The sequence below is a fragment of the Rattus norvegicus genome, chromosome 5 (genome assembly GCF_036323735.1).
Source record: "Rattus norvegicus strain BN/NHsdMcwi chromosome 5, GRCr8, whole genome shotgun sequence".
In the NCBI taxonomy this organism is placed as follows: domain Eukaryota; kingdom Metazoa; phylum Chordata; class Mammalia; order Rodentia; family Muridae; genus Rattus; species Rattus norvegicus.
This window is the reverse complement of record NC_086023.1, coordinates 82,173,515-82,185,149: the sequence shown is the minus strand read 5'-3', so window position 1 is coordinate 82,185,149 and position 11,635 is coordinate 82,173,515. Positions and strand designations below refer to the sequence as shown.

Genomic DNA, 11,635 nt, shown 5'->3' with positions numbered 1-11,635 from the left:
CATATGCACATATGCATATACACATACATAGGCAAATACAAAATCAATAACAGACTAAGAAACCCTGCTTTAACTGAGTTCAGATCATCCAGCCTAGGATGAGTTAGAAGTCAATTACATTGGAGACGTTCTCATCTCGCTTACTAGTTTTGCAGAAGGGAATATGGAAAACCAGAAAAGGAAAAGAGCCATACATATCTCAGAAAGAGACAATATAAAGAGGACTAGGTTGCTGTAGACGGACAGACAGTTATCTGGCGAGATGAAGAAGACTGGGATGCTATAGACTGAGAGACAGTTATCTGGCGGGATGAAGAAGACTGGGATGCTATAGACTGAGGGACAGTTATCTGGCGGGATGAAGAAGACTGGGATGCTATAGACTGAGGGACAGTTATCTGGCGGGATGAAGAAGACTGGGATGCTATAGACTGAGGGACAGTTATCTGGAGACTCAGTGGGGAGGATGTTTCCATGACCTACTCACCATCCTTTCTGAAAAAGTCCTTGGGAGTAATTATTCTCTGAACTAATTCAAGGAGAAAGAGGTCTGTCAGCAATAAACAGGGTGAGGGCACCCAGTCTGTACCAGCTAAGGCTGACCTCATTAAAGGAAGAGCTGAGAAGCATGCATTGTACCTTGGGTGTACATTGTATGAACATGGTGCGTTTGGGCCTTCACAGTGTGTGGCCATATCATTGTCACCTTGTCACTGCCAAGGAGAATACATGGAAGCTAAGGGAAAGATTAACAGTTAGCAGAAGGTCACATGTCTGAAGGAGGTAAGGCACACAGCTAGGAACAGCAATCCAGGTCTTAGGCTTTGAATTGCTAACCAAGATGCTATCATCGAGATCCAGTGTGGGCCTGCACACCCATGCTTATAGGAAACAACCAGTTTCTAAAATATCAGGCTTGGTGTCACAAAAATCAGCCAAGCTCACCAGGAAGCACATTTCCCCACAACAGCCCACTCCCTTTATGCCCACATGAAAACCCTAGTTTTACTGGAGACTGGTGAAGGGGTATGGCTTGAAGTCATGCAATAAGTTGGTGACCGGTCTCCTGACATCTTGACTTTTTCATATTTGGAAACAGGAAAGCAAAAGCAAAAGCGCCCACTAGGCTTACTGCCTTCTCAGGATGGACAAAAGATTGACCTTGGGCAGTTTCCTTCTGAGACACAGATATTTGCATGAAGTGATTTCCCCTGAAGGCCTTACAGAAGGTGTTTTCTAGTGTCCTTTCTTCCCCCAACTGAAGTGGGTCTTTGGATTGTTACAATAGCAACTAGAAGGAGCTGAGTATAGAGTAAACAAAGCTAACAGAAGGTACCAAACCCTGGTGGTTTCAGTTCTTTAAATCTTCAAGTCTGAGCCTGAAGTGGCACTTTCCTTTTCACAAAAGGAAAAGGTCACTTCTCTTCCAAGGCAACCATGTGCTGGCCAGAAGGCTTTTCCTCATTCAAAGAATATTAAAGCAACAGACAAACATATGAGCTCTACAGTTAGACAAAGCTCCTCAGTGTTTCCACTCGTGACCCCTTTTGGCCTAAGAAGACTTTTAACCACTCTTGTTTACTTGTTAATAGTCAGACACCCATCTCTGCAATGCAGGCAGACTTGGAGGGAAATTGAGAACAAAAAGATTATGGGAAACTGAGAACAGACAGAGTGGGAAACTCTGTCCTGAGTGACAGAAGAAAGGGGCTGCTGGGTAAGCCATATGCAAGTCAAAGGTATCAGACCTGTCCACAGTCGGCAATGACAATCTTCATGCTGGTCCTGCTGGTCTGAACTTGAAGGGATTCAAGGATTTGATGATGCTCACACTGTCTTCCCAGGAGACCAAGGGTGGCACAGCCATGTCCACTGCACAATCCCAGCAAAACTGAGCAGATTGCTGTAATCTCTGTCCTTCTATCTTTAACTTTTGGGTATTGGTCTCTGAGTGTTTCACTGTTGGGGACTTTCTGAATTATGATTCGTTTTATGTCTCTTCCTGAGTCTTTTTAGGAAAATCCTAAAATTAACTTTATCTGGCCACTGTTTAGAAGTCTCCTTATGCTCTGGAGATTACTACGTACAGATAAGCACATAGCTAGATGACATCATTACTTCAGGGATCTTGTTTGCCTGTCTGCCCCTGAGCAAACTCAAAACAGTATACTTGATGCAGGGCAAACAGAGAAAATCTTTCCAACAGCAACCATTGCCAGCTCGAAAGCAGTCTGTCATACAATGAATGTGTTCACTTTGGAGGAGCCATTCTCTAGATTCCTTAAATCGAAGTTATAGGCTGATAATAAGAAGAAAGAAATCTGTTCTGCTTGTATTTTCTAATACTTGTATTTTCTAATTATGTCTGGACTTGTAACCCTGGACATGTAATGAAAAGTCACACGTATCTTCCGTACCACTTGGACAATTGTCATTCTGTCTTTGTTCTGTGAAACTTGTATAAGGAAAGAAGCAACTGATTGACAGTGAGTGAGAGCAGCAGAAATGGCCTGGATGCCACTCGGAGCCACAGATGCAGCCTGATTGTTAGGAAGTCAGCTCAGAGATCCCCCCCCATCTCCTGACCATCGCACCTGACTCACTCCCTCACTCCCTCCCCTTGCTGACTCCTTGTCTCCTCTATGGGCCACCTTGTCAGCAAACACCCTCCAACTCCCCTCTCTCTCCAGGCTGGAGAGCCCCTCCCCCAGAGCCCTGGTACTCAGTCTTGCCATCCAGCCACTCAGGATTATCAGTAAGATGAAAACCTAGGACATATTTGTGTATGGCTCAGTGGTTTCCATGGAAAAGATATTGGGACCTACGTGCTTCAGGATGAAGTCCTCAGCCTTGAGTTTCTCTGTAGAGTGGTGGCTCTCAGCCTTCCTAATGCTGTGACCCTTTAATACAGGTCTTCATGTTGTGGTGAACCGCTACCATGAAATTATTTTTATTTCTACTTCATAACTGTAATTTTGCTCCTATTATGAATCATAATGTAAATATCTGTATTTTCCAATGGTCTTAGGCGAACCCTGTGAAAAGGTTATGTAACTCCCAAAAGGGTCGAGACCCACAGGTTGAGAACCTCTGCTGTAAATGGACTAATAGCCAGTTCTATTTTAGTGTGTCAAGTCGCCTGAGTCCTGGAATTATTCTGTGAAGGAAGCAACCCTTATAGACAAATCTTTTTTCTCTGGTACTCAGAGTAGGACAGTTGTCTACTGCCTTTGGAATTTGTTTACAAACAGCTGTAAGGCAGCACAGCCCAAGGGCTTGCCATGGGTAGAAATAGAGGAGAATATGGTAAGGTTGAGCATGGTTGACAACAAGCAGCTATTGCAACAGCGGTGTCTGCACTGAGTGCCTGCAAAATGTTCATAAAACTCCAAGTATTTGTGTAAGTATATAAATCAAATCTTTACTCACAGAACAACATTATTTGTGCAAAGTCAATTTCTCGATATGCATATAATTTTACCATTTATTAAAGGTGAAGGAAAGTTTGCATACTGACAAGATGGAAGGATTTGCTTATTTTTACATAAGTCATTAGATCTCAGCTAAATGCTCGACACTACATGACGGAATGCGTCTCCAACACTTTTCAGAGTTGACTGACATCTTGACTTTACAACTGTCAATGATGAGAAGATTAGTTCGCCTAAATAGATAGGACAGCATGACAAAAGCATGTCTGTGGTCACTTCAGAAGATGCCTGAAATTCTGCCAGAATCCTAAGCAAAATTCACTTAATTATTATTTTATGAAACTCATTGGCAACTTTAACAGTGATTGTCTTTTACATCAAACACTCTAATACAACACAACCCAAAGATTACCAATCTGAAACTCACAAGCTAAAGAATGACAGCAGGAAGTTAATAACGTCTGTTTTCTATAATTAAGCCATTCTGCTCCCATAAGAGCAAGACGCTTTTGTGAATGCACAAAAAGGACAACGTAACTCATCACATACAGTAGACTGGGCTCTGAGCTGAGGTGCTACAGGCAGGGTTCACCGGAGTTGTTCATAGTGATGGCTAGCACATGGCAAAGTGCATATTTATTCAGAACCAAGCTTGCAGTGTTGTTAGAAAATCTGTCATGGCCCACCAAGTTCAGTGGCCTGATTCTGTGTGGCCCTGCAACCAACAGTTTTAGAAGCAGTGTGGCTAGGCGGGTGGCTCAGTAAGAGAAGTGCCTGCTGTACCAAATGAGGACCTGTGTTAGCACCCCAGAGCCTACATAAAGCTGGGTGCGGTGTGTATGTCTGCAACCCCAGCCCTGGAGGAAGAGTGACACGTTGACCCCTGGAGTTCACTGGCAGCCACTCTAGCCAATCAGTGAGCTCCAGATTCTTTGATAGACTATCAAAAAGAGAGAGAGAGAGAGAAAGAGAGAGAGAGAGAGAGAGAGAGGAGAGGGGAAGGAGAGGGGAGGGAGGGATGGAGGGAGGGATGGAGGGAGGGACGGAGGAAGTGGGAGAGGAAAAGAGAGAGGGAGAAGGATAGGGAGAGAGAGAGAATAAATTTTTCCTAAAAAGAAGCTGTACAGGAAGAGGAGGGAGTGGAGAATCACCTAGTGAGATGCACCAGAGAATATCAGTAAAAGCAATGCACGACTGCTTTAATGTGTTTTCTAATATCAAAATCAATGAGAACAATCACTTTATGGCCAGGCCTCTGAGGTCCATAATAGAAATCTACTGATCAGAAAAACAAGCATTCCCAACATGATATGAAAATCAAACTTTTATCGTTTAGGACACATTGGGAGGTTGTCTACTGCAGCAATCAGCAGACAAACCCCTGCCCTTTATTTTCTCCCACATTAAACAGACTGTGTGTGTTGAGTGTGTGACAGCCCTATCCTCAGAGTGCTGCATTTCTCCTCACAGACTGATGCAGGCACAGAGAAGCAGCTCAGCCCAAGGGAAGGGGCTCTGAGGATGAGTATGCACAGGGTCTCATGTCAGTGGCCTTTGACCCAGAGGAATCTGCACCATGGAGTGGCCTAAGTCCTCCCTCAGAAAATTAGCACAGGAAAAAAATGCCATCTTAGACACATTAATATGAAGAGGCCGCCCAAATCTCTGCCCTTGTGGATGGGATTGGTACCCTTAGAAAGGATTCCCTTTTGTAAGTGTTAAGGCTGTTTCTCCCCCTCTGCTTTTGGAGGATGCAGCATGATTGCATCTTTGAAAGAGGGAGTGAACCCTTACTAGGGATCAAATCTGCTCCTTTCTTTGGTCTTGACAAAACCAACATCTACAACAATGAGCAATGCACTTACAAACTACTCAGACCAAGTATTTTGCCCTAGTAACACAAACGACTAAGAGGAGGCAAAAGCCTAGATGTGTAAGACGGTGCAGCAGCGTAAGCCACAAACCCATGCTGCTAAGGAAGCCCATGTGTCATCCCTCAAGAGTTCTTACTGAGTTCTCTAGTTACCGTGACTACATAGTTACGCGCATCACTCTGTCCTGTGTCCTGTTGCTCTCTGCTCCTGTCTCTCAGTCTCTGAGAGCTTGCCCTGGTTTCCACTTGTCCCTGAATCTCTGGCTTGTTATCCCAGTTCTTGAATTTCTTGTCTTTGGTTCTTTCTTCTCCCTTCCCCCACATCCCCCTCCCTCCCCCTCACATGCACTGCCTCCAGCAATGTGCTGCAGCTTGTGTACTTTTAGGAAAACCAGCTCGGGGAGAACCAGTCCTTTGGCTCTGCCAGTCTTAAGCTAACTGACTTGTTCTGAGGTTTCTGATTAGGCAGTCTGCTTAGCCTGCTTTGAATCACTTCCTTTTCCTCTGATAGTGGAGCTATTCCCTAACAGTTACTCATCCGAAGCCCCAACTGCTCATTGCTTGCATACCACCTCGCCACCTTGTCACTCTAACTTCCAAAACCGTTGAATTTGGCATGTCTTCTAACACTTCCTTCCACAGAGCCTCAGCTTCACGCCCCGTTACAGAAGCATTCCATAGGAAGGCCGTGATAAACTTGTGCCCCTTGGCTGCTGTCATGGTTATGAAGTCTGAACACTGACTAGACAAACTGTTCATAAACACAATGCTACATCTGCCCTCACCAGAGGAGCCACCCACTCTCCTCTGCTGCCTCATCTCCTGCTCATCCCCCACACCCTTCCCTGCCTGGAGCCCTGCCTTGTTTCTCTAAGTACTCTGACCTCTGCTGGCCACAACCTCCAGAAAGAACCGAGCAGTCTTGGGAGCCTGGGTCAGCTGAGCTGGTTAGTACTCTGCCACTCACTTTGGGGATTCTGAGTAAGCAGCCTCACTTTTCTGGCTGTTTCCTGCTCTTCAAAATTAGAGTGACTGTGCCTACCTGCCAAGGTTGTGTAGGAATCAAGAATGACCATACAGATACAAATTCTTGGGATTAGGGAAAATATCTCAGTTGGGGAAATGTTTGCCTTAAGACCAAGAGGACCTCCTGAGTTCAATCCCTCAGAAGCTATAGGGAGAGGTAAAGAAGACCCCTGGAGCTCCATGACCAGCTAGTCTAGGCTAGTTGGCAAGCCCCAGATCACTGAGACACTGTCCAATAATCAAGGTGGGGAACAGCACCTGGGGGATGACACTCGAGGTTGCCTTTGGCCTCCGTTCACACAAATGGACTTGCGCACACCCGAGTGCATAGATGTGCTCATACACATGATTCTGGGAACCATCCAGAATATGGACAACGATGCTGAGGCATTTCTTCTCGTTTTCCCTCTTTCCTAGGCCAACCAACATCAAGTCACTGGTATTGTCTAGGCTTCCCCGTAACTAATAACCACAAGGGTGGTAATAGTGACTGTCTGCAGCCAGAGCCAGGTATGGTCAAGCATGCTCTTGTGGGTATTATTTACTTTGAATATTCCCATGTCACCACTAAAATGGCCCTTGGTTCCATCCTTATTCTCCTTACTGCATCCATGGAATCTATCAGAAAACCCTAACCAAACCACTCCTCCTGTTTGAACTGGCCTGAATCCTTCAACGTGTGATAGCCTGTCTCAACACGGATGTGTACCCACTGGGCCCTGGCCACATGTAGTGTTCCCTCAAACATTTACCTAGCAGCTACATCCTGAATATGAAACATTTATCAATTACAAACTCCTATCTGTTTTCTGTGAGATGTTTACATGCCAGTGGGCAAGATTGCTATACAAACAGGTCATGACAAAGCTGTGTGATAAGACGTCCCTAATTGAACAATGGGCTTGGCACACTCAGAAGAGCGAGTTTGGAATCTTCACAGGACTGCCAGGGTGGATTCATGAGCAGAAGAAGGACCACAGTAAGCATGCCAATACGGATGTGGGAAAGTCCAGGAAGCCTTGACCTTACACAAAGTACTATAAGTATCTGAGGATGCTGAGAGTGGGAGAAATAATCTTCCCCAGGGAAGAACACAGCAACTGGTTACCCAATACCAAATGTCCAGCCCTGAAAACACCCATACCAGTAACGATCTACAGACTGAGCAGGTTGTACTTACATATTTATGGACAGATACATGGGAATATAAGTAACAGTAATTAATGAAAAAGAGGTCATGAACTTGAAAACGGAACAAGGAAGAGTATGTGGAAGGCTTTGGAGGCATGAAAGGGGAGGGAAAATGATTATATGATAATCTCAAAAAACCAAAATGCTTTAAATTAAAAACAAATACTTCTCCCAGTCAAGAAGCAACAGAGAAGACATCTGCTGACACCTCCCAATGGCCCAGTCTTATTGTCTGTGGTGCACCATGGGGAACTTTCTATAGTACACTCTGTGGAAAGAGCTACTCCCAAACTAGGGTGCTAAAGAGCTATGCAAAGATGGTGGGAAAACCAAAGGCTGAGCAAAGGAAGGGCAGGGGGAGTCCCAGAAACCCTGGACATTATGCAGAAACATCCTTCACAGGCACAGATTTCACATCCCAATCCCACATGCTGGGAAAAATGGAACCTGGAGAGTAGAAATGATTTGGATCACTCCTGCAGTCATTGAATTTCCTCTCAAAGTCTTGCCTTCGAAAGAGCAGCGTGGTGTATTTCTAAATGAAATTGGCATGGGCTTAAATTTGAGCTGAAATGTGCCTTTTGGTGCCTTCCATCTACAGATCCAGCGAACACCCACCACCAGCACCTCCACTGGGAGACACTACCACCAATAGCACCCCTAGTTATGTGATATGCCATCCTTATTCTCAGTATAGCTGAATCACTAAGAAAATGCTTTGGATGTGTCCCAGTTGTGGGGGCGGGGGGCAGCTTGGCATTCAAAGTGGTTTACAGGAAAAGGGAACCCTGCACTGAAACATTTTCCTCTGCCCAGCTTTGTAAGAAAAGACACTCTTCTCTAAAATATATCCTAAGTTCACTCTTTCCTGAGACCTTCCTGCTTTTGACACTTACCTGAAATGCCATCGTGCTTCTCACAGATGATCAGAAAAAATGTCCCAGCTTGCCTCCCTGCCTGTCCCTTCCCTTTGGCTGTTTTCAAAACAGTAGCCTGGCAAGGTCTTCTCATAATAACATCAAAACCTGATGACTTCTGTACCCTATGCCTTCAAAGACACATATCTCACTAGAGAAAGTAAATCTTACCCTTTCCGAGTGGCCTCTGTTGCTACCCAACCCGGTCACCTTGTTCTTACCCCCACTTCACCTAGGTGCCTTGATTTTATCCTTGTTGACTACATACCCATGCCTTCTCTACAACCAGAAACTCTCTTCACCAAGCCACCCACAGCCTTCCTGTCTCCTATGGGTTATTGCTCCTGAATCTCCTCTGAAGGAGGCTTATTCTTTTCTTTTCTAATTAACGTTTTTTAGTTGGTGTACTAACAAGTTTCCTGAGGACATTTTATCACAGACATGACATTGTATTTTCTCTGTGCTTGCTCTTGCTCTCCTCAATTCCTCTGCTCTCCACTTCTTGGTCTCCTTTCGGTGATGCTTTCTTCCTTCCTTCCTTCCTTCCTTCTTTCCTTCCTTCCTTCCTTCCTTCCTTCCTTCCTTCCTTTCTCCCTTCCTTCCTCCCTTCCTTCCTTTCTATTTATTCACTTTACATGCTTACTGCCCCCTTCCTGGTCACCTCCTCTCACAATCCTACCCTCCATCCCTCCTCCCTTTCTCCTCTAAGCAGATGTCCCCCGACCAGATCTCACCCACCCATCCAGGCACATCAAGCCTCTCCAGGGCTAGTCACAAAGTGGTGGTCTTTCTAATCACTATCTTTCACATTAAAATCACTCCCTCCCCACCTGTCTACTTTATTTTCTAAACTGCTGATAAGCATTCCCTGTGTTCTTTCCAGCAACGAACGAACCCTGCATTCTGAACTGCTGACCATTCAGAGACACGTGAAATCTTGCTGTGTCTTACCCCGTCCTATGCAAGACAAGCAGCCCCTCGGCTCCAGTGCTCATGCTCTCCGTGATATGCTACCGTGAATCAGTGAGCAGGCATCTCGATTACCAGATCACCTGCCACACTGTCATCATGCTTGCAATAAAGTAACCAGCGTTTTGTTTGAGAGAGGTTTCAAAGTATGACCGTTGTGATGCTGGCGATTTTTATTACAGTGGATTATTACAGTTGTTCTATTTTATAGTCAGTTATTGCAGTGATTTGCCTAGTGTCCTCAGTTTATAAATTAAGATTTATCACAGGTACATATGGAAAGGAAAAATATTGTACTCGTCAACGGCCCCCAGTGCCTGTAGTTTGACTTGCAATTTTCCCCTTTGCGATGGTATAAAAGCAAAACATAGTTTTTAACTTTTCCTACCTAGCAGTCTGTGACAGACACTCTCTGGGGATTTAGGGGGATGGCAATAAACCCCAGTCATTGTCAGCCACTCAATAAAAACTCTGTTGTGCCCTATGGTACTAAGCTGTGAAGTTTAAGAGGTGAAATGTTGTTAAATCTGATTTCAACTTACAATATCTTTGCCTTCAATAGATTTCTCTGGGTTTCACCCTATCATGAGCTACATTGTAGGTGGAGGAGGGCCTTCTTAGGATTTGGTTGTTTGTAGTTTCAGGCATCTGGCAGAGGTATGCAAACATATTCCCTATAGACAACAGGGGACTGCTTCGTGAGCTTTGTGAAAGTGGGGGATTTTTACCTACCTTCTGCTGTTTCATTAATGAGCACATTAGTTCCTTCTTTATTAACAAGTGGACTGCCATGTGCTTTTGAATCCTCTGAGAATGCAGAAAAGAAGAAACACTTAAGCCCCCGAAATAAATATTTATGTCACTGAAGAGAATTTTTACCAGAGCAGGCAAACACAGAAAAGGACATTCTCATCATCACTCACTAAATCATGATGGGTTACTACTTCCCATCTATCAGAATAGCTAGAACATGCTGGGCATGGAGGTACAAACTTTTAGTCCCAGTACTTGGGAGGCAGAGGCAAACAAATGTCTGTGAGTACAAGGTTATCCCAGTCTACAGAGTGAGTTCCAAATTTCCAGGACTACACAGAGAAACCCTATCTCAAATCAGAAAAACAATGGATAAAGCAGAGCTAGGGACATGGCTCAGTGAGTAAAGTGTGCAGCCTAAACATGGGGGCTCCAAATTCCCAGAACTCACATACAGTCAGGTGTGGTGGTGCACATCTGTAATCCTGGAACGTCTACAGGGAAATAGGAGGCAGAGGAAGGAGAATCCCCAGATGTTCTCAGGCCAGTTAGGCTGACCTAGACAAACAAGCTATCCCTATCTGAAAGCAAGGACTGATATCCAAGTTTTTCCGCTGATCTATGCATACATATATCATATACACACATGCACATATTGTGGTACTTGTTTGTACACACACCATATGCATACATATACTGTGGCACATGTGTATACACAAACATTATATATATATATATATATACACACACACACATATATATATATATATATATATCACATACATATCCACCAGCATGCATACTGTGACACTTGTGTACACACACACACACACACACACACAAATAGAAAAAAATGGGGGTTGGGGATTTAGCTCAGTGGTAGAGCGCTTGCCTAGCAAGCACAAGGCCCTGGGTTCGGTCCCCAGCTCCGAGAAAAAAAAAGAAAAAAGAAAAAATGGCTAAAATAAATACAAGTGGTAATACCAAATTCTGAAAGGACTATTGGATCTCAGACATTTTGCTGATAAAAATAAAATATTCTCTGAAGCAACTACAGCACTTTTTTTTAGACAACGAACCTGTGCTCACCGTACAACCCAACAGTGCCGCTCTGGGTCACTGATGTCAAAGAATTAAAATGAGTTTGCACAAAGACATGTACATGAATATTCATAACAGTTTTATGCGTAATTACTAGACATAACTCAAATGCTCTTCAGTGATTAAGGTTAAACAAATTGGAACATCTGTACCAGGGCACAGCGCTTTGTCATCGAAAGAAATGTTAAGCTTCAATGGCAAAGGCTTGGGTGAATCTCAAAGATCCATTTCTTAGTAGGTTGTTAAATCAAGCATAGATAAACAGGGGTCATAAAAGTCACCCTTCCATGGAATTCACTTTAATAGTTCTTAGTACGAAACCAGTATGTAACCACTACCAAGCCAGGAGGAACAGCTCCAGGAAAGAGCATGAC

General features: G+C 44.2%; 1 long non-coding RNA gene across 1 annotated transcript; it reads left to right on the top strand.

Annotated features, from left to right (window-relative positions):
* Positions 1–6,745: 6,745 nt before the first annotated feature.
* LOC134478996 (uncharacterized) lies at positions 6,746–9,553 on the top strand. The gene is made up of 2 exons (XR_010051834.1): positions 6,746–6,840; positions 9,322–9,553. It is a non-coding gene; the product is annotated as an uncharacterized LOC134478996 (long non-coding RNA).
* The last annotated feature ends 2,082 nt before the right edge of the window (positions 9,554–11,635 follow it).